The sequence below is a fragment of the Bos mutus genome, chromosome 11, assembly GCF_027580195.1.
Source record: "Bos mutus isolate GX-2022 chromosome 11, NWIPB_WYAK_1.1, whole genome shotgun sequence".
Taxonomy (NCBI): domain Eukaryota; kingdom Metazoa; phylum Chordata; class Mammalia; order Artiodactyla; family Bovidae; genus Bos; species Bos mutus.
In genome coordinates this window covers 47,933,507-47,957,227 of record NC_091627.1, presented here as the reverse complement: position 1 = coordinate 47,957,227, position 23,721 = coordinate 47,933,507, and the positions used below count along the sequence as shown (strand labels likewise).

At 40.0% G+C, this 23,721-nt stretch overlaps 1 pseudogene; it reads right to left on the bottom strand.

The window, feature by feature from the left end:
* Positions 1 to 15,705: 15,705 nt before the first annotated feature.
* On the bottom strand, positions 15,706 to 23,293 carry LOC102265370 (phosphatase and actin regulator 3 pseudogene; annotated as a pseudogene).
* Positions 23,294 to 23,721: the final 428 nt, after the last annotated feature.

The window sequence follows — 23,721 nt, the reverse complement described above, 5'->3', positions numbered from 1 at the left end:
AAGGATGCTTGGAGCTCTAGTTCTTTGTTCTCCTAGCGAACATGTTTTCTTCTGTACTTGACTAACTCTACAGTGTGCTTGTATGAATGAATAACATGCCCTGCACGAAGCAAGTGAGGAGCACTGTTCTGTGGTTCTTTGGTGACCTCATACGGCTTATGGCAGAAACCCTGTCCGGTGTTTATACCGACCTGCCAATGGACTTCCCTGGTGGCTCAGATGATAAAGCGTCTGCCTACAATTCAGGAGACTGGGTTCAATCCCTGGGTTGGGAAGATCTCCTGGAGAAGGAAATGACAGCCCACTCCAGTATTCTTGCCTGGAAAATCCCACGGACGGAGGAGCCTGGTAAGCTACAGTCCATGAGGCCACAAAGAGTAGGACATGACTGAGCAACTTCACTTTCACTTATCACTGCCCTGTCAGGAGCCAGGTCTATTCCCTAGTTGTTGGAGTAGAGGACCCCAGATCTATTGCTCAGCTGTGATCCTGATCTGTGATGCAAGGTAGACAGGATTGTAGCATTCCCACTTGGGGGAAAGTCACTGAATTTTCCTCCATTGGAGCTGTTGACTTGTGAGTGTCCTCTGTTGTGTCCTCTTTCACCTGTTGTATGGGCTAACAAAGTACACTGTTGTCTACATTTCTCTTAGTTCCACCTAAACTGTGGGTATGATAGCAATTGGTCCTGGTGACTCTCAGTAGTTGTTTTCACTTGTCCCCGGGCACAGGTACACTGAGGTTAGGTCCCAGTGCTGCAGTAATCCTGTACCTGGATCCACGGTGGGAGCTATGGAGGCAGCTCCAATTCTGGTCTGTCCCTATCCCCATGTGATTATGCCCACAGAATCCACAGCTACTATAGCCAGACCTGTCCAAGCTGCAAAAACACTTGCTCTTTCAAGTGTTTTTCAGGCACTGAATTTAGGAAGCCATCAGCAGAGGTGTAACTTCACAGTGTGTACAGCCACAGGAAAGAGTTCAACTCTTCTCCCTCAGTCACACAGGCCCCAGGGCTTAGCTGTGGTTTCAGCCCCTCTGCTGGGTGAATTTACTGGTGGGAGAAGCTATCTGTTCCCTCCTAGGTAAGCAGGGTGGGTCTCGGAACCCACTGGCAAATTTCCTAGTAGCAAGAGTTTTCTACATGTTCCCAGGACAATGGGGCACTTTCAGGAATCTACAGATATATTTCTTAGTAGGGAGAGTTATCCTACCTTCCTGAGACATGAGAGCAGGTACTGGCAGCTGCTGGTGGATTTCCCACTAATGACAGCTATTTTTCACCCTCCCAGGATAATGGGGACAGGTTCTAGGAAATCTGATGGATTTCCTAGTGACAGAAGAATTTCTGCATCCTCTGGGTCAGTGGTGGTGGGTGGGTCCTGCTGGTGGAATTACTAGTGGCTGGATCTTTCTGAGCCCTTCCTGGTCAATGGGGGTGAGTCTTGTAACCACTGGCACATTTCTAGATTGGGGAGCTGTCCGCACCCTCCTGGAATAGAATGGGCTGGTCCTAGGGCCTAGTTGGTGGAATTGCTAGAGGCTAGATCTGTCCATACCCTTTCTGGTTAATAGGAGCAGGGCCTGGTGTTGGTGACTAAGCCTGCTCTGGTGCTCCTCTAGACAGACTCTTCTTACCTGGGAGCCCTCGTGGGGAAAGATGCTTTTATGGTGGTCCCAATCCTCTCCTCACACCTCTACCAGTAATTGTGCCTTTTCTCTTTGGTGGGTCCAGGCTTTTTCCTAATAACCCTCAGTTGCCATGACCTGAACTCATCAAACTGTTTCTGTGCCTAACCCTGGTCCTCTCCCTGGGACCAAGCTCCATAGTCTGAGCTCAGCACCTGACCCCCACCCTCACTGACAGAGGAGTATTTCAGGTTGGGGAGCACAGAGTGGCTGTGCTGACCCTCTGTGCAGGTAGCTCTCCATTTTGCCTTCCACAAACTGGTTGCTGCTCTCCTGTTCTCTGGCTTCAAAACTCCCTCATCCATCTGGTCTAATTTCTCTGCTGGTCAGGAGCCTTTCCAAAGTACAGGAACATTTCCTCCTTCACAGCCCTCTCATCAGGGCACAGGACCTGTTCTGATTTCTTCCTTTTCTTTTTCCTTTTGTCCTACCTGGTTACATGGAGGTTTTATTGTCTTTTTGGAAGTCTGAGGTCTTCTGTCAGTGCTCAGAAGCTGTTCTTTGTGAATCGTTCCACTTGTGGATATATTTTCAATGTTTCTGTGAAAGGAGGTGAACTCTCCTTCCTACTCCTCTGCCATCTTGATCCCCGACCCTAACAATTCCTTTAAACTCAGCACTACATGAGTTCCTCTTACTGAAAGTTGAAAATACCCTCATTGCTTTTTAAAGCAAATTTGTGCTAAAATGCTCACACATAGGTCCTAAAACCAAAAACCAGTTTGTTGTTTTTTTTTCTTATTTTAGGAAAATAAAAGGGCAGGAAAAAACACAAAATGTTCAGTTTTTCTGTCTAGTTTTGCAGCTATCAGGGGTTTATACCATTTGACCTTTAGATAAATACTCTGAGCTTCCAGGAATAAGGCTCTACAGTAGCATGAATTATTATTGCTCTTATCTTCATCATCTAAATGCAGTCTTTAAACTACTTAAGATTCCCCCCTCGCTGTTGGGCATTTTCTTTAATACCTCTGTAATTGTAAAAAGGACTCTGATGACTGTATTAAGGTTTCCCCAGTTTCTGAGAGAATTGCCTGTTTGATATTAGATAAGCAGATTTTAAGAAGTATTGAGTTTATCAGTATTCAGTTTCCTCTGATTTCTTCATTTTCTCATTTATTTACATTCATATCTTCCTCGCTACTGTGAAATCATGCAAGCAAATACCAGATTGAGGTGAAAGGAAGACAGAATGACTTAGGAAGCAAATTTCATTTTTAACTCCATCATTAACTTTGAATTCCATCTTGAGAAACGTTTCCTAATCACCTGCAGAATGGAGATGGGGAAGAGATAGCACCAGAGACCATTTGAGTTGGAATATTGAGATTATTGAACAATGTATTCAATACCTCCTATATACCTAATTATCTCTTCAATGATTTGATGACACCTAAGAGTAAATATGTCACCTGTCCATGTGAAATTTTAAACATAGTTTCTTTTCTTTTTAAATTATTAATACTTTCTATATTTAAGAAAAATGCATTAGATAGAAAAAGAAAATAAAATGCAATTATCCACCACTTTAGATAGCTTTCAACTTTCAGTATGTGTTGTCATCTGGCTTTAACTAATATTAGCAGAATATTGTTTTCTGAGACAATATGAGAATTATCATTAACAAACCATGTGTGCATGTTTGATATATCCACTACTATACTATATCCACTACTACTACTATACTATAAGTGTACATCACGCCCACATGTAACTCAGCCCAAGGAAAGATTTGGACAATAAGTAGCCCTTATTTATTAACTCCAAAATGAGAAACAAGCTTCAATTGTGGCATGAAGAAAGGATACAGTAACACAATTTTAAAATACACTTGAGGAATCTCAAGATAATATTTTTAGATATTCAGAAAATAACACAAGGAAAAAGTGATTTATTAAAAACAGGAAAAAAAATAGGTTAACTAAAAGCTGTTGGTTATGCCACCTGCATTTTATTTTTAAGTATTTTACGAAGCATGATGGAAATCAGAACTGACAAAGTTAAGAGGTCAAGCTTTCTCTGTGTGAATTCCCTCTACACTTAGATGTTTTTGTGACTTTGTTTGCATGCATTCCTTAACACATTTCCTTAAGTGAAGGCTTGTGTCTCACCCATTAGCATATACCTGCCCATCATTGAAAGGCTGAAAACTGTTTGGATATATATTACTTGTACCACTTCTGTCATGCTATTTTTTTTTTTTTTTTCCTTACTGAGAAGGAGGCAATTAGGAACAGTTGCAAACTGATAGCCCTACTACCTAAATCACAAATGAAAGCAGTGCTTTCTTTTACTATGTAACCTGAGCCGCTTAAGAAGTTGATATGTGAAAAATGGCCTATTTCACCTCTACTAGTTTTAATTTACTGACAAATAGATGGGGACAAAGTGGAAACAGTGGCAGATTTTATTTTCCTGGGCTCCAAAATCACTGCAGATGGTGACTGCAGGCACAAAATTAAGAGATCCTTGTTCCTTGGAAGAAAAGCTATGACAAACCTAGAAAGCATATTAAAAAGCAGAGACATTACTTTGCCAACAAAGATCCATCTAGTCAAAGCTATGGTTTTTCCCGTAGTTATGTATGGATGTAAGAATTGAACCATAAAAAAGCCCAAATGCCCAGGAATTGATGTTTTCCAATTGTGGTGCTAGAAGAGACTTTTGAGAGGCCCTTGGACTAGGCGCAAGGAGATCAAACCAGTCAACCCTAAAGGAAATCAACCCTGAACATTCATTGGAAGGACTGATGTTGAAGTTGAAGCTCCAGTACTTTGGCTACTGGGAAAGATTGAACATAGGAGGAGAAGGGAACAATAGGAGGATAAGATGGCTGGATGGCATCACTGACTCAACGGACATGAATTGAAGCAAACTCAGGGAGACAGTGAAGAACAGGGAAGCCTGGCATGTTGCAGTTCATAGGGTCACAAAGAGTCGGACACATCTCAGGTACTGAACAATGAACAAGAAATATATTGATGGTGACTCCTAGTTCTTCAGTAAAATGTTGTGGAGATAGCAACTATAGAAGGTACTTGTTGTTGTTCGTGTACTAGTGTAGTGCAAATGATGATACATTGAAGCTCTAGTTAAGAAACAAATCTACAATGTAAGATGGTACACATGTAATGGAAAACAGAAGGGTGACTTCTCAAAGAATTAAAAATAAAAGTACCATGTGATCCATCAAGTCCACTTCTGGGTATTTATCTAAAATAATTTAAAATAGAATCTTGAATAGATGGATTTCCCTAGTGGTTCAGCAATAAAATAATTCACCTGAAAAGCAGGAGACATGGGTTCAATCCTTGGGTCAGGAAGATCCTTTGGAGAAATAAATGTCAACTTGCCGGGAGCTCGTGAGGCATTCCACTCGTGACAAAGGTCATGAGGAAGGAGGCTCGACATACGCAAAGGCGGGATCGAGCCTCAGGAGTCCCCCCAGATATTCTCGAGCATCTGCCCCCCAAAAACCAGAGTCTGCCTACTTTATTGCTTTGTGCTCTCACCTCTGACTTTACTGGGGGCTGTCCCCCACCACCATCTCGCTCTCTTTGTCGAAGAGTTAACTTACAGCTCCAATTAACAAAGTTCCTGGGCAATTAGGAGTGTTTAAATCCAAACCCCTCAGATGGCTCTCTAACTCGCCTGACAAGTTTACCTGGACTCCTACAGCTATGCATACGATTGTTTACAGTCTCCCAGCCTCGAGAGGCACAGGAAGCTTAAGATATTCAAATAGCTTAGAGCTCAGAGAGTTAGAAACTGTCAGAATAAGACTAGTAAAGGATTTCATTGATGAGTCAATGCTTGTTGCCAAGTTTTCACATCCCCTGAATTGTATGCTTGAATGTGTATTAATTAATATAGTTGGTATATAGAAAAAATAAGTAGTGGCCTTGGTGTTAGTAACTTTAGACCCTTAAGGTAATAAATTCTTTCCTTTGTTGTAAACCCATTACACGTCCTCCCTATAGGAATGCAATTTTATCTTCGGAAGATGGTGCCAAACCTTAAAATAATTACTCTTAGGGAAAATAAGTCTTTGTTGATAAGTCCTTGTCAAGAGTCATAAAATGTTAGTAGGCCTTCTGGCCAGAAGATGATGTAAATCACCTAAACCATTTGTATATGATAAATTTGCAGGAAAGAAACCCTGGTTTTTGATAAGAATCAAAGACTGCTGACTTTGCATCCCCTATTATCCTCTATGTGTAACTTAGGGTATATAAGCCCCTGTTAAAAATAAAGCTATGGGCCTTGCTCACCAATGCTTGGTCTCCCCATGTCATTCTTTCCTTTAACTTCCGGCTGAAGTCTCCATCTGGAGCGTGGATATCCTCTGCGACCACTTATTTGCCTGGGATTCTAAGACCCACTCGAGAAGGTGTCTAAGGTGGGGCACCTTCCGCTATTCGAGAGGGTGCCTGTGGCCTCCGTGGTCAGAGCTAACCTGGTGTCACAGGTTATATTGATTTTCCAAGTAAACCAAGCTACTCAGCCTCTTTTCTCCACTGAATTTTCCTGCTGAGCTATCCTCATTCTATTACTCTTTATATCTCTAATTAACATATAAATAGTCACCTAGGCCGTCTCTCCTTCGAATACCCTGGATCAGCCGGGGCTGGATCCCGGCATCAACTGACTTCAGTATTCTTGCCTGGGAAATCTCATGGACAAAGGAAACTAGTGGGCTACTGTTCATGGGGTTGCAAGAGTTGGACACAGTGTAACAACTAAACAACAACTTGAATAGGTATCTGTACTCCCATCTTCATTGAACCCATATTCACAATGGCCAAGAGTTGCAAACAATTTGTGTCCCTCAATGGATGAACAACAAAGGAAATATGGTATATATATGCAATAGAATATTATTCAGCCATGAAAATGAAAGAAATCCTGCCATTTTCAACGCATGGGTGAGACTTGAGGATATTATGCCAAGTTAAATAAATCAGATAGAGGAAAATAAGTCCTACATAGTATTCACTTATGTGTAGAATCTGAAAAGGCTAAACTCATGCAAACATAGCTTGAAAAACTGAAAGCGTTAGTTGTTCAGTCATTTCTGACTCTGCAACCCCATGGACTATAGCCTGCCAGGCTCCTCTGTCCATGGAATAGTAGATTAGTATTTATCTAAAGTAGTCAAGCTATGGAAACAAAGATTAGAACCATGGTTGCCAGGGGCAATGGGAGGGAGAATAGGCAAATTGCTGTTCAATGAGCTTGGAGGTTCAGACATACAAGATGAAACAGTTGTAAAGATCTGCTTGTGCAGATCAACATTGTCCACAGAGTTGACAACACTGTACTCTGCATGTGACAATATAAGAGGCTAGATATCAAGTTTCATATTAGTTAACACTTTTTTAAAACCTTGAGAAATAAATGAAAGAGAATTGTGTGTTTCAGAAGCTGGTCCGATTTCTGATTCAGAGCTTTGGAACTTTGGGAAGATGAAGAGAGAGCTGGAAAAATGGGAGACCCTAGATACAGAAGCTTAGCTGGTTGTGAATTTTCTCACTGAAAATCTTTCTATTATGTTTACATTTTTTTAAAAATCTAGAAATTATAAATGCTGGAAACACTGTTATAATCTCCAGGAATCATTTATTATGAGGTTTGGAACCCTGGTGGCTCAGATGGTAAAGTGTCTGCCTGCAATGTGGGAGACCCCGGTTCGATTCCTGGGTCAGGAAGATGCCCTGGAGAAGGAAATGGCAATCCACTCCAGCACTCTTGCCTGGAAAATCCCATGACGGAGGAGCCTGATAGGCTACAGTCCATAGGGTCGCAAAGAGTCAGACACAACTGAGCGACTTCACTTTTCATTTTGGAACACTGAGAATGACTTTTCCCAGACTGCAAACTGTTTATAAACTTACACAATACTTTATATCACAAGAAATACTAAGCATAGGTTTCTGGAATGAAATAACTTTGGAGTGAAGCATTGGACAAACATTAGCCAAATGAAGTTGACATTGATTTCAGATGAAATTCTTGAACTGATTTTAAGAGAAATTATTAGTGGGTACCTGAAACAAGGGCTTCCCTGGTGACTCAGACAGTAAAGAATCTGCCTGCAATGCTGGAGACCTGGGTTCAATCCCTGGGTTGGGAAGATCTCCTGAAGGATGGCATGGCAACCTACTCCAGCATTCTTGCCTGGAGAATCCCCCATGGACAGAGGTGCCTGGCAGGCTACAGTCCACCAGGTCGCAGAGTCAGACATGATTGAGCAACTAAGCATAGCACATGGCACCTGAAAGAAGGAACACATACTCTGCAGTGCCAGTATGAGTTCACACAAATAGTCATTTCAGACTAATTAAATTCTTCTTTTAATGTGGTTAGTAGTTCAATAGACTGGGGATATTAGAGGTTTGCAGATAGGTTCTGTATTTTAGCTAAGCATTTGACAAGATTTCTGATTTTTCCTTGTTGACAACATAAAGTGAGCTGAATTTTAAAAGCAATTTCTACTTGAAGAAAAGTTATGGTAATGTGTAAATAATTTAAAAATATTAAACTAATAATATTTATTAATGAGCCTCCCTTGTAGCTCAGTTGGTAAAGAATCTGCCTGCAATGAGTAGACTTGGGAGGATGTAGACATCCTTGGGTTGAGTATTGATCCATCTAACATAGTTATTGTAATTCATTCTCTACTTTGAGAGAGTGAAATCTCTAAGGAATGCATCTGGTTTTGTCATGTAGTGGACATTGTCTTTTTCTTCCTACAACCACTTACAATAGTTTTCTAGTGCAATTTGTAAGTTTAATCAGTTCAGTTGCTCAGTCGTGTCCAACTCTTTGTGACCCCATGAATCATAGCATACCAGGCCTCCCTGTCCATCACCAACTCCCGGAGTTCACTCAGACTCACATCCATCAAGTCAGTGATGCCATCCAGCCATCTCATCTTCTGTCGTCCCCTTCTCCTCCTGCCCCCAATCCCTCCCAGCATCAGAGTCTTTTACAATGAGTCAACTCTTCCCATGAGGTAGCAAAAGTATTGGAATTTCAGCTTTAGCATCATTCCTTCCAAAGAAATCCCAGGGCTGATCTCCTTCAGAATGGACTGGTTAGATCTCCTTGCAGTCCAAGGACTCTCAAGAGTCTTCTCCAACAACACACTTCAAAAGCATCAATTCTTCGGCACTCAGCTTTCTTCACAGTCCAACTGTCACATCCATACATGACCACTGGAAAAACCATAGCCTTGACTAGATGGACCTTTGTTGGCAAAGTAATGTCTCTGCTTTTGAATATGCTATCTAGGTTGGTCATAACTTTTCTTCCAAGGAGTAAGAGTCTTTTAATTTCATGGCTTCAATCACCATCTGCAGTGATTTTGGAGCCCAGAAAAATAAAGTCTGACACTGTTTCCACTGTTTCCCCACCTAGTTTCCATGAAGTGATGGGACCAGATGCCATGATCTTCATTTTCTGAATGTTGAGCTATAAGCCAACTTTTGCACTCTCCTCTTTCATTTTCATCAAGAGGCTTTTTAGTTCCTCTTCACTTTCTGCCATAAGGGTGGTGTCATCTGCATATTTGAGCTTATTGATATTTCTCCCGGCAATCTTGATTCCAGCTTGTGCTTCTTCCAGCCCAGCATTTCTCATGATGTACTCTGCATAGAAGTTAAATAAGCAGGGTGACAGTGTACAGCCTTGACGTACTTCTTTTCCTATTTGGAACCAGTCTGTTGTTCCATGTCCAGTTCTAACTGCTGCTTCCTGACCTGCATATAGGTTTCTCAAGAGGCAGGTCAGGTGGTCTGGTATTCCCATCTCTTTCAGAATTTTCCACAGTTTATTGTGATCCACACAGTCAAAGGCTTTGGCATAGTCAATAAAGCAGAAGTACGTGCTTTTCTGAAACTCTCTTGCTTTTTTGATGATCCAGTGGATGTCGACAATTTGATCTCTGGTTCCTCTGCCTTTTCTAAAACCAGCTTGAACATCTGGAAGTTCACGGTTCACATATTGCTGAAGCCTGGCTTGGGGAATTTTGAGCATTACTTTACTAGCGTATGAGATGAGTGCAATTGCGTGGTAGTTTGAGCATTCTTTGGCATTGTCTTTCTTTGGGATTGGAATGAAAACTGACCTTTTCCAGTCCTGTGGCCACTGCTGAGTTTTCCAAATTTGCTGGCATATTGAGTGTAGCACTTTCACAGCATCATCTTTCAGGATTTGAAAAAGCTCAACTGGAATTCCATCACCTCCACTAGCTTTGTTCATAGTGATGCTTTCTAAGGCCCACCTGACTTCACATTCCAGGATGTCTGGCTCTAGGTCAGTGATCACACCATCGTGATTTTCTGGGTCATGAAGATCTTTTTGGTACAGTTCTTCTATGTGTTCTTGCCACCTCTTCTCAATATCTTCTGCTTCTGTTAGGTCCACCATTTCTGTCCTTTATCGAGCCCATCTTTGCATGAAATGTTCCCTTGGTATCTCTCATTTTCTTGAAGAGATCTCTAGTCTTTCCTATTCTGTTGTTTTCCTCTATTTCTTTGCATTGATTGCTGAGGAAGGCTTTCTTATCTCTCCTTGCTATTCTTTGGAACTCTGCTTTCAGATGCTTATATCTTTCCTTTTCTCCTTTGCTTTTTGCTTCTCTTCTTTTCACAGGTATTTTTAAGGCCTCCTCAGACAGCAATTTTGCTTTTTTGCATTTCTTTTCCATGGGGATATTCTTGATCCCTATCTCCTGTACAATGTCACGAACCTCCATCCATAGTTCATCAGGCACTCTATCTATTCGATCTAATCCCTTAAATCTATTTCTCACTTCCACTGTATAATCATATAATCATTGTAGTTTAATATATCCTGCTTAAAAACATCGTATTCTCTCTTCATTACGTTATAGGTAATATTCAACCAACTTCATGGCTTAAAGGCCGGGAACATTCTGGAAACTGAGAATTATTGAAGCAGAGTGATGAATGGGGCATTTTCTATATTAGTTTGCTTTTATATACATTTAAAATTTCTAATAATAAAATTTTAAAGTAAACTCAAATTTTATTGTTTTAGGTACTTTTTATCTCTAACTTTTTTTCTTTTTAATTAATTAAATTATTTTAATTGGAGGATAATTACTTTACAATATTGTGATGTTTTACCATAAAAAATAAACTCAGAGATTTTATTAGATTCTATAATAGTCATATATTAATAATCTATTATTAAAAGCTGATGCAATATGTAATACTCAAATAGTAGAATTTTAATGTATAGGAAAAGAGAGTAAGTGTTCCATAGTATGTTATGGATTAAACAACCATTGATGTAAGATATCCACTTTTGAATACTACAATGGAAACATAGACAAACTGGAACATATTCATAGGAGAGTGGTTAAAATGATGTATAACTAACAATCTAAATAAATTTGGTTGAAGAAATATTTAGCTTGATCAAAAAAAATCTGGCATAATATTATCAACTTTTTAAAGTTCATTAAGGTTAAACAGAAGTAGGTTTATTTTTCTTGACCACTGATAAAACCAATATTTAGTAGATGCATGGAAAGAGTTTTGGTATCTACATAATTTAAGTTATCCAGAGATGAAAGAATCTGCCTGCAATGCAGGAGACCCAGTTTAATCCCTGGGTCAGGAAGATCCCCTGCAGAAGGGAATGGCAACCCACTCCAGTGTTCTTGCCTGGAGAATTCCATGTACAGAGGACTCTTGCAGGCTACAGAGAGTCAGACGTGACTGAGCAACTACAGAAAAGCACAAAGATGAAAGAGCTATTTTGAATGACAGTGAATTGGATCTCATGAAGAGGATCCAAGCAATAGTTTATTTATTAGATTTCAAAAGTTTTGTAGTTTCTTCTAACTAGACCTAAAATTTTGTAATGGGTGAAACTTTGACACTTTTAGTTTGTAGTAATCTCTAAAACTATGCATCACATTCTACCTGATTTCCCAGTTTTACAGAGTCACCTTGGCCTATTATAACCACACTAAAGTGTTTGAACAAGACAAGTGAAATCTCATTGCTTTGAGCCAAGTTACAAAGGGCACAATATGCATCTTACTTGATTGAGGGCAGTGGGATTTATGTTGCTGTAAGTACTAAAATCGGAGAAGGCAATGGCAAGTACTCTCGCCTGGAAAATTCCATGGGTGGAGAAGCCTGGTAGGCTGCAGTCCATGGGGTCGCTAAGACGACTGAGCAACTTCACTTTCACTTTTCACTTTCGTGCATTGGAGAAGGAAATGGCAACCCACTCCAGTGTTCTTGCCTGGAGAATCCCAGGGACGGGGAGCCTGGTGGGCTGCCATCTATGGGGTCGTACAGAGTTGGACACGACTGACGTGACTTAGCAGCAGCAGCAGCAGCACTAAAATACCAAGCCCATGAGAGTGCTTATGGGAGGAAAAATTCTACACTTGCCAAATGGTATTAAGCCGTAAAGTGGTGGAGTACATGTGGAATATACTACCTCCTAATCTGACAGGTGAAGTTAAATGTTGTGGGTGGGGAATCTATAGCCTCCGTATGTATCTGTCTTTCCTCTTCAGCTATATTGGTATAGCTGCTCCCTTGACTCCCTCTAGACATATCCTGAAACTCATAGTTTTGGCTTTTATTTTTCTTGCCAACTCTTCTCATATCTCCTTATGAAATTTAGGGAAAATTTTTTTTTTTTTTTTTTAAGTGACATTTAGTGCTCTACCACTGTGATTTTTCAAGGCAATTTCAGTTTATTGCTATGAGATGCCTGATGAATGAAAAACATGTTTCAAGAATGCCAATCAAGCATGCACAGACATACATATGGTGAATTTTTAAGTTCCTTCCAGATGTCACAGGATAGGTTTATATGCAAAAGAGATATTTTTCATTTAATAGAGTTTAAATTTCTCATTTGTATATAAATTTAATATTTTTTTCTAAATGTTTGTCAGGTATAGTCTCTTTTGATCATAACAAGTACTATTAAAAAACAAATGTGTCATGAGGAAACTGAGACCTAAGTGTCTTTGCTCAAGGTCACATTCCTGGTTAAAGGTCAGAAGGGCTTTAGAGATGCACCTACTATACCATACTCATTCCCACTAGACAGGAGGAGAACCAGGCTTTGAATCTTGGACTTCTAATTATAAGTTCAGTGTTCTTTTCACTATGCCATGTGACCTTTCCAAGTAAAATGCCACAGCTTTCCAACATGGTAATTAGCTTTCAGTGTGACTTTGAGGCTTTCGGTGTGACTTCTAGGGGAGATGGAGAAAGAGAGAGAAATCCCAAGTGAAAAACTCCAGTTAACCCTAGCAAGTGAATTTGATTTATTTTTCCTATGGATCTAATCAGTGTTGGAATTAATCTGAAATGTATAACTAAGTTTTTTCATCTTTAGTTTGCCATATAGAGCTACTTTAAAAAGCACTCAGTGACATTTTTAGAGTAAATATGACAGGCAAATGTAAATGTAATTACACAAGTCATATATGGTGTGAGTCATTTGTAAAGTTCACTACGAATGAACTATACTGTACAGAATCCATTTGTCACTTAAGAAAATGAGATCATCTGCTTTTACATATGAAGGAAGAAATTTAGCAGTGCATTAAACCCAGTCTAAGCCAGAAAATGTCCAAATTAGCATTCCCCAATGGATTGGGTTCAAATAATCTAACCATGAAGATAATCCCCATTTACTCCTTTCCTGCTGAAGACTGGTAGAGAAAAGGAGTGGAAAATGTGAACAATTTGTGTATAACTTTAATTTTTTGTGTGTTTGAAAGGATACCTGAAAAAACACAGGTGGATATCTCTTCTGTTTAACCTCTTCATTATCCTATGTCTTTGTATTATACATTTTCATAATATACAAGTTCTAATATTCTGTGCAATAATATGCAATTGTGAAAACAATGATTTTCTTTGTGATATAACTGGCCAGATCAGAGAGAGATAGGTTAAACTCATAAGAACTAAAACAAAGTATTTTTCATTGCTGTGCCTGCATGTTAAGTCGCTTCAATGTGTCTGACTCTTTGTAACCCTATGGACTGTAGCCCACCAGACTCCTCTATCCATGCGATTCTCCAGGCAAGAATACTGGAGTGGGTTTTCATGCCCTCCTCCAGAGGATCTTTCCAACCCAGGAATCGAACCTGCATCTCTTATGTCTCCTGCATTGGCAGGCATATTCTTTACAACTAGCGCCACCTGGGAAGCCCACTTATAAACTTATAATGAACTAAAACAAAGTATTTTTCATTGCTATATAGAGGTACTAAAAGCTGAACATAATAAAATTTATTTTCTCAGAAAATATGCTCTCCATGCTACTGTTGCTGTCTGTAATTGGTTTTGAATGTAACTTTTCCAAAAAGTGAAACTATGGAACAAGGAAGTATGTGCCACACTTTGGAAAATTATTTGAAAATGTAGGTTTTGAATTGTTCCTAATGCCCTGCCATGTGATTTGTAGTAGTAAGTCACTGTCTTTGTGTACTACCTTTTAAGGAATAAGCATTCTAGAGCACAGAATACTGACAGAGGGTGTGAAGCCATTATTTTAAGAACAAAGTGCAATAAGGTGACTGAGGTGACTACCCACATCTCATCCTCTATCTCTAAACGCTAAATTTGGCCTCTTCTCCTTATGATTTTTGTTTGGTCTTGTTCAGTTTCCCCTCATCCGTTATCAGAGAGAGCTCTCCCGTCTCCTCACTGCTGGAAGACAAGGGTTATTTCAATCCCTCATGTTCCTTCCTGCTTCTAATATTTTTCCTTCTATGAGTTACTCCAGCAGCCAATGTTTAGAAAAAAATAAACACATGCACATGCATATGTGTATATACATATATATATTTATATATTATATATGTAATATATATATTATATATGTAGTATATATATACACACACACACACACACACACACACACATATATATTTACTTTTACTGTACAGACCTAAGGGATTGGTTCCAGAATTTCCTGAGATTGGTTCCAAACTCCACAGATGCTGAAGTCCCTTATATAAAATGACATAGTATTTGCATATAACCAGTACATATATTCCTATATACTTTAAATCATCTCTAGATTACATATAATAGAGAGTACAATGTAAATGCTATATAAATAGCTGCTCTGTGACAAATTCAAATTTTGCTTTTTGAAAATTTATGAAATTTTTTTCAGTTATTTTTGATCTATGGTGGGTTGAATTCAAAGATGTGGAACCTGTGGATATGGAGGGCAACCTGTATTTATATATACATATACTTCCTGTGACAAGATTCCTTTTTCTTTCTCTCCTTACCCCCTCCCTCCTCCCTTCCCCTCTCCCCTCCCCCTCCTTCCTTCTTTCCTTCCTGTCTTTTTTCTAGCTTTTAGCATGATATATATTTCTATAGTGTAATGCTTCCTTGAGACTCTGAAGTAGTTAATTTGGGAGATTTTCAGCAAATAAAAAATTTAAAACCACCAGTTTGTTTATAATGATTAGAATTATAATTTAATAATAAGAGGATAATATTGAGCAGTAGTTAAGGAGATATTTAACACTTTTTTTGTACTTTGGTTGTTTTGCTTCTGCTGTTGCTGCTACTGCTGCTAAGTCACTTTAGTCGTGTCCGACTCTGTGCGACCCCATAGACGGCAGCCCACTAGGATCCTCTGTCCCTGGGATTCTCCAGGCAAGAATATTAGAGTGGGTTGCCATTTCCTTCTCCAATGCATGAAAGTGAAAAGTGAAAGTGAAGTCGCTCAGTCGTCTTAGCTACCCCATGGACTGCAGCCTACCAGGCTCCTCCGTCCATGGGATTTTCTCAGGATTTTTTTTTTTTTTAATTTCCTGCAATAAGTAGTCATTTAATTAAAGAACAAAATTAACAGGAATCAAAATGTTGCAGCTGTATTTTTTGTTAGACATTATATAAAAAAAGAAAAAGTATAATACAGTAAATCATTTTGTATAACAGGAACTTAAAGAGTTCTCTAATTGTGATGAGAATAAAAAGGTCTTTTCCACATGATACTGAAGACACTGCGTACACGTCCCTTGGTCACAGCCTCAGTGTGGTGACCCTGCACACACATGTCACCATCCTCGGTCACACTGCAGAACTGTAAAACAAGGCGGGAAGGCAAATAACAGTTTTCTTCAGGTCGAGTTCCTGGGGTCTCTTCTGACCCCAACAGTTGACACTCCTCAGGCCCCAGAGAGTGAAGGGTGTCCTCTGGTCATTCTCTCACAGGTGAGCGCAGCCAGGATTTCACCTGTGTGTGTGGTCCTGCTTTTCTGGCAAACACAGCAGGTAGTCATGAGCTGAACTTCAGGAAAGCTCCCTGATGAATGTTCAGTGTTGGTATCAAAAATTAAGCACAATCCTTCTCAGAAGAAAATCTCTATGGCCTTTGGAATCTTGTCAGATGCTTGCTTGATGCATGTACCTCCATTTCATTACTTTTGTATTCATTCAGTTCTTTACGAATTGCTGCCTTATCTGCTGCCAACGGTCTCATCCAGGGTTTGTCTGCCCGTCTGTCATAGTCCTGTGCTTTCGTCACCTCCACATAATCACTGAATCGTATCAGAATTTTTCTGTCTCTCAGTTCATCAACCGTGGGTCTCTGATTAAGCTTTCTTGTCAACCTTTGCTTGATTTCTCTTCTTTCCTCTTGCTCTGTCTGATCATTCCTTTATTTCAAGGTATTTCTTCTCTCCAGTTCCTCCACCACGGGTCTTTGGCTCAATCGTTTGGAGAGCTTCATTTCCATCTGCTGCCGGATCTCCTGCCTCTCCTCATCCGTCCTCTGGGGGAAGATGTTTCGGTCCTCCAGCTCCTGCCTGCTGGGCCGGTTCCTCAGCTTCACCGCTAGAAGCTCCTTCTTGCATTTCCTCGGCAGCGTCCCAGAGATGATGGAGTCGTTCAGGGCCTCTTCGTCCTGATACAAGAGCAGGTCGTCCTTGAGTTCAGAATTCAGGATCAGGTTCTCCTTATTCTCCTCAGACTCCTTGGCCACAGTCCGCTTACCGTCAGAGGCCCCGTCGAAGCTCCAGGCCTCCTCCCGCTCCTTGCCCCGCTCCACGCTGCACGTCCTTGACAGCCCGACGTCCACGCACTTCTTCGGGGACCCTTTACTGTCCCTGCCTTGGAAGCTGTCCTGGCGGTGCTTGGTGGCCAGTGCCCTGTGCAGCTCCTCAGTGACGCGGCTGAGGGGCAGAGGCCGGCGGACAGTGGTGAGATGAGGAGACCCCGTGGGCGTGGAAAGCTGTCCTCGGAGGGAAGGGTCAGTACTTTTCCCGCCAGAGCCTTGAAAGAGTACTGGAGTGGGTTGCCATTGCCTTCTGCTTCTACCCCATATATTTAAGCCAGGAAACTCTTCTCTACTCAATAACTTAACCCAGTTTTTGAAAGCTAGTTCTTTCCTGAAGCCTCAAAAGGAATAAGATTGTCATCTTAAGGGTGGGGAAATCCAATGAAATCTCATACTAAAAGTTGAATTCATGTAATCATTTTTTCCAAGGCAAAATCTTCAAGGAAATCTTTCATTATCTAATTTATCCCTTTATCTGTCTTACTCTTTTTATGTATATTATCTGTGTCTTTGGTGTCATGCTAACCTTGAGGGTCCTGGAACTTTCTAGTGCTTGTATTTAATAACAATTTACAAGCTATGCACTATCACTCAGTTTGAATAAAGGTGAGCAAGGCTGAGGTCTAGCATAGGGAGAAATGGATTTGTAGATGCCTACAGGCCTATGTCTTCTTACAGAATGGCTGAAACCAGGCAAGAAATAGAATAGTTTTTAAAGTTCTACTACTAAGCCCCTTGAATCAATTTGTATGCTCCTGATTTTATTTTCAGGAGTATTTTTGTACGGTAATATAACCTACAGAGTATTTTTGCCTGATTATCAGTTATATTTTTAAATTATAGAAGAACATTTCCTGAGCTTCTATTGATTGCATCAGGCTATATTTGGTTCTATAAAAAATTCAACAAATATTAATTTAGTGCCAATTATGAAGGAGACTAATCAATGCCTTAGAGGGAGAAGAGAAAACATAAAATACCACTCTCATTTTGCAGGATTTTATAATCTAGCTTAAAAGTTGTAGAAAAATTTCTGCAGAAACAATGCAAATCAGTGTAGGTGGGTACTAAATTTGTGTAAGTTTTAAGGGAAGAGAATATTTATAGGCAGCCAGAGCTGCTTATGCATATGCCAGGATGGGTTTAAATGATGCATAGCAACCATTTTCTTTCCCTTTCCCTTCCTTTCTGCTCCCCTCTTTTTCTTTTAAAACTCAACCTTTGGCTTTTGGATAGATTGTGATTTCCATCACTAAAAGAATTTTAGTGTTCTTGAACATTCCTCATCATCTCTGTGTCCTCACTGACTCTCACAGAGCCTGATGCAATGAGTTCACATGGCTAATTGAATGGAACCCACACCCAGTGAAAGCCGTCAAAATCTTGTGGCTCTTTTTTCCTTTCCAAATGCACACTCTGTCAAATTATCTGAGTTTGGAATTTTAGGGGAAAAAGGATTGCCTAATGACAGTTGTTTTTTGTTAACTTGTCTATGGCTCCCTTTGTTGTTGTCTTTGTTGTTCAGTTGTTAAGCTGTGTCCAACTCTTTGAAGTTATATACCCAGGGATTTTGAATGCTTTCAAATTGTGGTGGACCATATAGAAGCTGAGCTGTACCATAAAGAAGAACTGATGCTTTTGCATTGTGGTGCTGCTGAAGACTCTTGAGAATCCCTTGGACAGCAAGGAGATCTAACCAGTCAATTCCGAAGGATATAAACCCTGACTATTCATTGGAAGGAGTGATGTTGAAGCCGAAGCTCCAGTACTTTCACCAACTGATACAAAGAACTGACTCATTGGAAAAGACCCTGATGCTGGAAAAGACTGAGGGAAGGAGGAGAAGGGGGCCACAAAGGATGGTTGGATGACATTGACATAATGGACATGAGTTTGAGTAAACTCTGGGAGATAGTGATGGACAGGAAAGCCTGGAGTTCTGCAGTTCATGGGGTCACATAGAGTTGGATACAATTTAGTGACTGAACAACAACAACAACAACAACAAAGGGCTTTGGTGGATATTAAAAATGAGTCATTATATTAAAACTCCAAAAGCTAATTTTAGGAAAGTAATATAGCCAGATCAGATCAGATCAGTTGCTCAGTCATGTCTGACTCTTTGCGACCTGATGAATCGCAGCACGCCAGGCCTCCCTCCATCACCAACACCCGGAGTTCACTCAGACTCACGTCCATCGAGTCAGTGATGCCATCCAGCCATCTCATCCTCTGTCGTCCCCTTCCTCTCCTGCCCCCCAATCCCTCCCAGCATCAGAGTCTTTTCCAACGAGTCAACTCTTTGCATGAGTTGGCCAAAGTACTGGAGTTTCAGCTTTAGCATCATTCCTTCCAAAGAAATCCCAGGGCTGATCTCCTTCAGAATGGACCGGTTGAATCTCCTTGCAGTCCAAGGGACTCTCAAGAGTCTTCTCCAACACCGCAGTTCAAAAGCATCAATTCTTCGGTGCTCAGCCTTCTTCACAGTCCAACTCTCACATCCATACATGACCACTGGAAAAACCATAGCCTTGACTAGACGAAACTTTGTTGGCAAAGTAATGTCTCTGCTTTTGATATGCTATCTAGGTTGGTCATAACTTTCCTTCCAAGGAGTAAGCCTCTTTTAATTTCATGGCTCTAATCACCATCTGCAGTGATTTTGGAGCCCCCAAAAATAAAGTCTGACACTGTTTCCCCATCTATTTCCCATGAAGTGATGGGACCGGATGCTATGATAGTCGTTTTCTGAATGTTGAGCTTTAAGCCAACTTTTTCACTCTCCTCTTTCACTTCCATCAAGAGGCTCTTTAGTTCCTCTTCACTTTCTGTCATAAGGGTGGTGTTATCTGCATATCTGAGGTTCTTGATATTTCTCCCGGCAATCTTGATTCCAGCTTGTGTTTCTTCCAGTCCAGCGTTTCTCATGATGTACTCTGCATATAAGTTAAATAAAAAGGGTGACAATATATAGCCTTGACGAACTCCTATTCCTATTTGGAACAAGTCTGTTGTTCCATGTCCAGTTCTAACTGTTGCTTCCTGACCTGCATACAAATTTCTCAAGAGGCAGATCAGGTGGTCTGGGATTCCCATCTCTTTCAGAATTTTCCACAGTTTATTGTGATCCACACAGTCAAAGGCTTTGGCATAGTCAATAAAGGAGAAATAGATATTTTTCTGGAACTCTCTTGCTTTTTCCATGATCCAGCGGATGTTGGCAATTTGATCTCTGGTTCCTCTGCCTTTTCTAAAACCAGCTTGAACATCAGGAAGTTCACGGTTCACATATTGCTGAAGCCTGGCTTGGGGAATTTTGAGCATTACTTTACTAGCGTGTGAGATGAATGCAATTGTGCAATAGTTTGAGCATTCTTTGGTATTGCCTTTCTTTGGGATTGGAATTAAAACTGACCTTTTCCAGTCCTATGGCCACTGCTGAGTTTTCCAAATTTGCTGGCATATTGAGTGCAGCACTTTCACAGCATCATCTTTCAGAATTTGAAATAGCTCAACTGGAATTCCATCACCCCACTAGCTTTGTTCTTAGTGATGCTTTCTGAGGCCCACTTGACTTCACATTCCAGGATGTCTGGCAGCTATAGTAAGTATTTTTTGCCAAAATCTTTTGACACTTTGCAATTTCAGTTCATTAATGTCACCTGGAAATTTCTGATTGAGTAATTAAAATTTGCTTTTAATACAATATAAAAGAGCCACAGAGTTGTAAAATATTCCCCAGTGCCAACTTGGAAGTGTTCTTGTTGATTCTCAAAAAAATGCCATCCATAAAAATATGGATGGTTAGTTGAATACATTTATCATCCAGACACCAGGACCTTTTTTGCACCTGTAGTATCTCCATGCTCCTCTGTAGTTTGAGATATTTCCCTCTTGAGAAACCTATATGCAGGTCAGGAAGCAACAATTAGAACTGGACATGGAACAACAGACTGGTTCCAAATAGGAAAAGAAGTACGTCAAGGCTGTACATTGTCACCCTGCTTATTTAACTTCTATGCAGAGTACATCATGAGAAACGCTGGGCTAGAATCAAGACTGCTGGGTGAAATATCAAGAACCTCAGATATGCAGATGACACCACCTTTATGGCAGAAAGTGAAGAGGAACTAAAGAGCCTCTCGATGAAAGTGAAAGAGGAGAGTGACAAAGTTGGCTTAAAGCTCAACATTCAGAAAACGACGATCATAGCATCCAGTCCCATCACTTCATGGGAAATAGACGGGGAAACAGTGGAAACAGTGTCAGACTTTATTTTTGGGGGCTCCAAAATCACTGCAGATGGTGATTAGAGCCATGAAATTAAAAGAGGCTTACTCCTTGGAAGGAAAGTTATGACCAACCTAGATAGCATATTCAAAAGCAGAGACATTACTTTGCCAACAAAGGTCTGTCTAGTCAAGGCTATGGTTCTTCCAGTAGTCATGTATGATGTGATAGTTGGACTGTGAAGAAAGCTGAGCACTGAAGAATTGATGCTTTGGAACTGTGGTGTTGGAGAAGGCTCTTGAGAGTCCCATGGACTGCGAGGAGATCCAACCAGTCCATTCTAAAGGAAATCAGTCCTGGGTGTTCTTTGGAAGGAATGATGCTAAAGCTGAAACTCCAGTACTTGGGCCAACTCATGCAAAGAGTTGACTCATTGGAAAAGACTCTGATGCTGGGAGGGATTTGGGGGCAGGAGAAAAAGGGGACGACAGAGGATGAGATGCCTGGATGGCATCACTGACCAGATGGACATGGGTTTGGATGAACTCTGGGAGTTGGTGATGGACAGGGAGGCCTGGCGTGCTGTGATTCATGGGGTTGTAAAGAGTCAGGCATGACTGAGCGACTGAACTGAACTGAAAGCTACAACGGAATGCCAAGACCACATTTAACATCACCAAAGAACATTAAAATCCTTGGGTTTAATCCCATCTAAATGCACATTAACCTTTTTGTAATAAATTATTTGAACTTTTAATTATGTAGAATGGGCAACAAGAAAATCTGCTTAGTTGCCAAAAAGCTTCAATGTTTTGTGTGTGTATTCACATATGAAAGAAAGAGAAAAAGCAAAAGAGAACAAGAGTATGAAGGCTTTGGAAAAAAAAAAAAAAACACAACATTATTTCACCAGAGTGAACATAAATGCTTCCAGAGGAATCAAAATAATGAGTTTCAAGAATCGTTAGCCAAAATTTTTAGGAGAAACTCAAAAACACATTTTGTGAGGGTCATTTCTTAAGAATTTTGTTATTACTGAAATAGGTAAGAAGTAGGCATCTTGCATTTACCTTACCAGTAAGGAAAATGTGCTGTTTTCAGAGCCTTGGGACTGATACATGGTCATATATTCTGTAAAATCAATGCATGGTATATGTAATCAGCAGTTTAAGAATCTCACTGCTGCTGCGGCTGCTAAGTCACTTCAGTCGTGTCCGACTCTGTGCAACCCCATAGACAGCAGCCCACCGGGCTCCCCGTCCCTGGGATTCTCCAGGCAGGAACACTGGAATAGGGTGCTATTTCCTTCTCCAAGAATCTCACAGTTGTATCTATTTCTAAATGCTTTCAGATATCAAAAACAAAACATAAAACAAAAACTTTTAAAAATTCCTACTGCTTATTTTATATATTGGTCTTGTTATTTTGTTTCTAAACAGAATACATAAAATTAGAACTACACATTTTGCTTTTTATCTGTTTTAAACATTTAAAAAATTGACACTTAATTCTCTGAAGTGTCTCTTCATTTTACAGTGCTCTTAAATAATGATTCCCACTTAAAGTCTACATAAACCCCTGGTTATGTGTGTCAGTGAAGATGCTGTCCACGAGACTGAATATTAACATATATGCTTCCTTCTGCTTAATCCATATCACAATAAAAATAGATTTTAGTGACTAACATTTTTGCCATAGTGATTATAATTCTAGTGTAATAGACAGTTCGGCATAAAGGTCTGTTTGCTTCAGAGCTCACTGCATGAGAGCCTAAACTCTTGAAAATAAAACAGATGCCTTGAAAATTATCAGGCTTGTATTTAATTTATGCAGTTTTCCCATTAATAGCATTATCTATTTAACACATCCATTACACATCCTCAGTGTTAATTTAGACAGAAAAAAATGTAACAACTTCAAAAGGAAATCTTCCATTAAATTAAGGATATTGACTTTAATGGATGTCCCAAATAGACATGGAAATTAACAGGATGAAAAAACAAGTTGATTAAAAGTGGTCCCATTATAATTTGTTATGCCACATAGAATGAAAATATTAAGATGGAATTCACTAAAAAGATATTGCCATTGAAAGCTCTTTGTACTCTAAATACATGATTTTAAAAGCTGTCAAATCATAGACTTTTATGTAAAAATATGACTTTCTGAATAAATCTGCATCTTGCAAAAAAAATTCTGGTATTTAGAAGACTTACTTTATTTTGATGGTCAAGGAGTAGAAGTAGTGATCAACAGGCTTGTTTAACGACCTCATTTCAAAGAAATTCTGGACCTTCTCAGGGCAGGCAGTGTGAATTTTTTTTTTTCTTTGCCCCTTTCTCCTCTTTCTGCATTCCATAATTCACAAATAGCTATTATTATGTTCATCAGATTTCTTGAATTCCCTTTGAATGATTCATTATTTCTTTTGGACCTTAAAATCTTTCTGTTTTTTGATCCTATTAAAGTGCCAGTATGCCTGAGTCATCAAGGAGCAACCTCAATAACAGTCCCAGGTGGCACGGGTTTTCCAACTGATGGGCAAGGGATGGGGTAAAAGTGAAAGCTGCTCAGTCGTGTCCAACTCTGTGACCTATGGACTATACAGTTGATGAAATTCTCTTGGCCAGAATACTGGAGTGGGTAGCCGTTCCCTTCTCCAGGGGATCTTCCCAGCTCAGGTTTCAAACCTAGGTTTCTGAA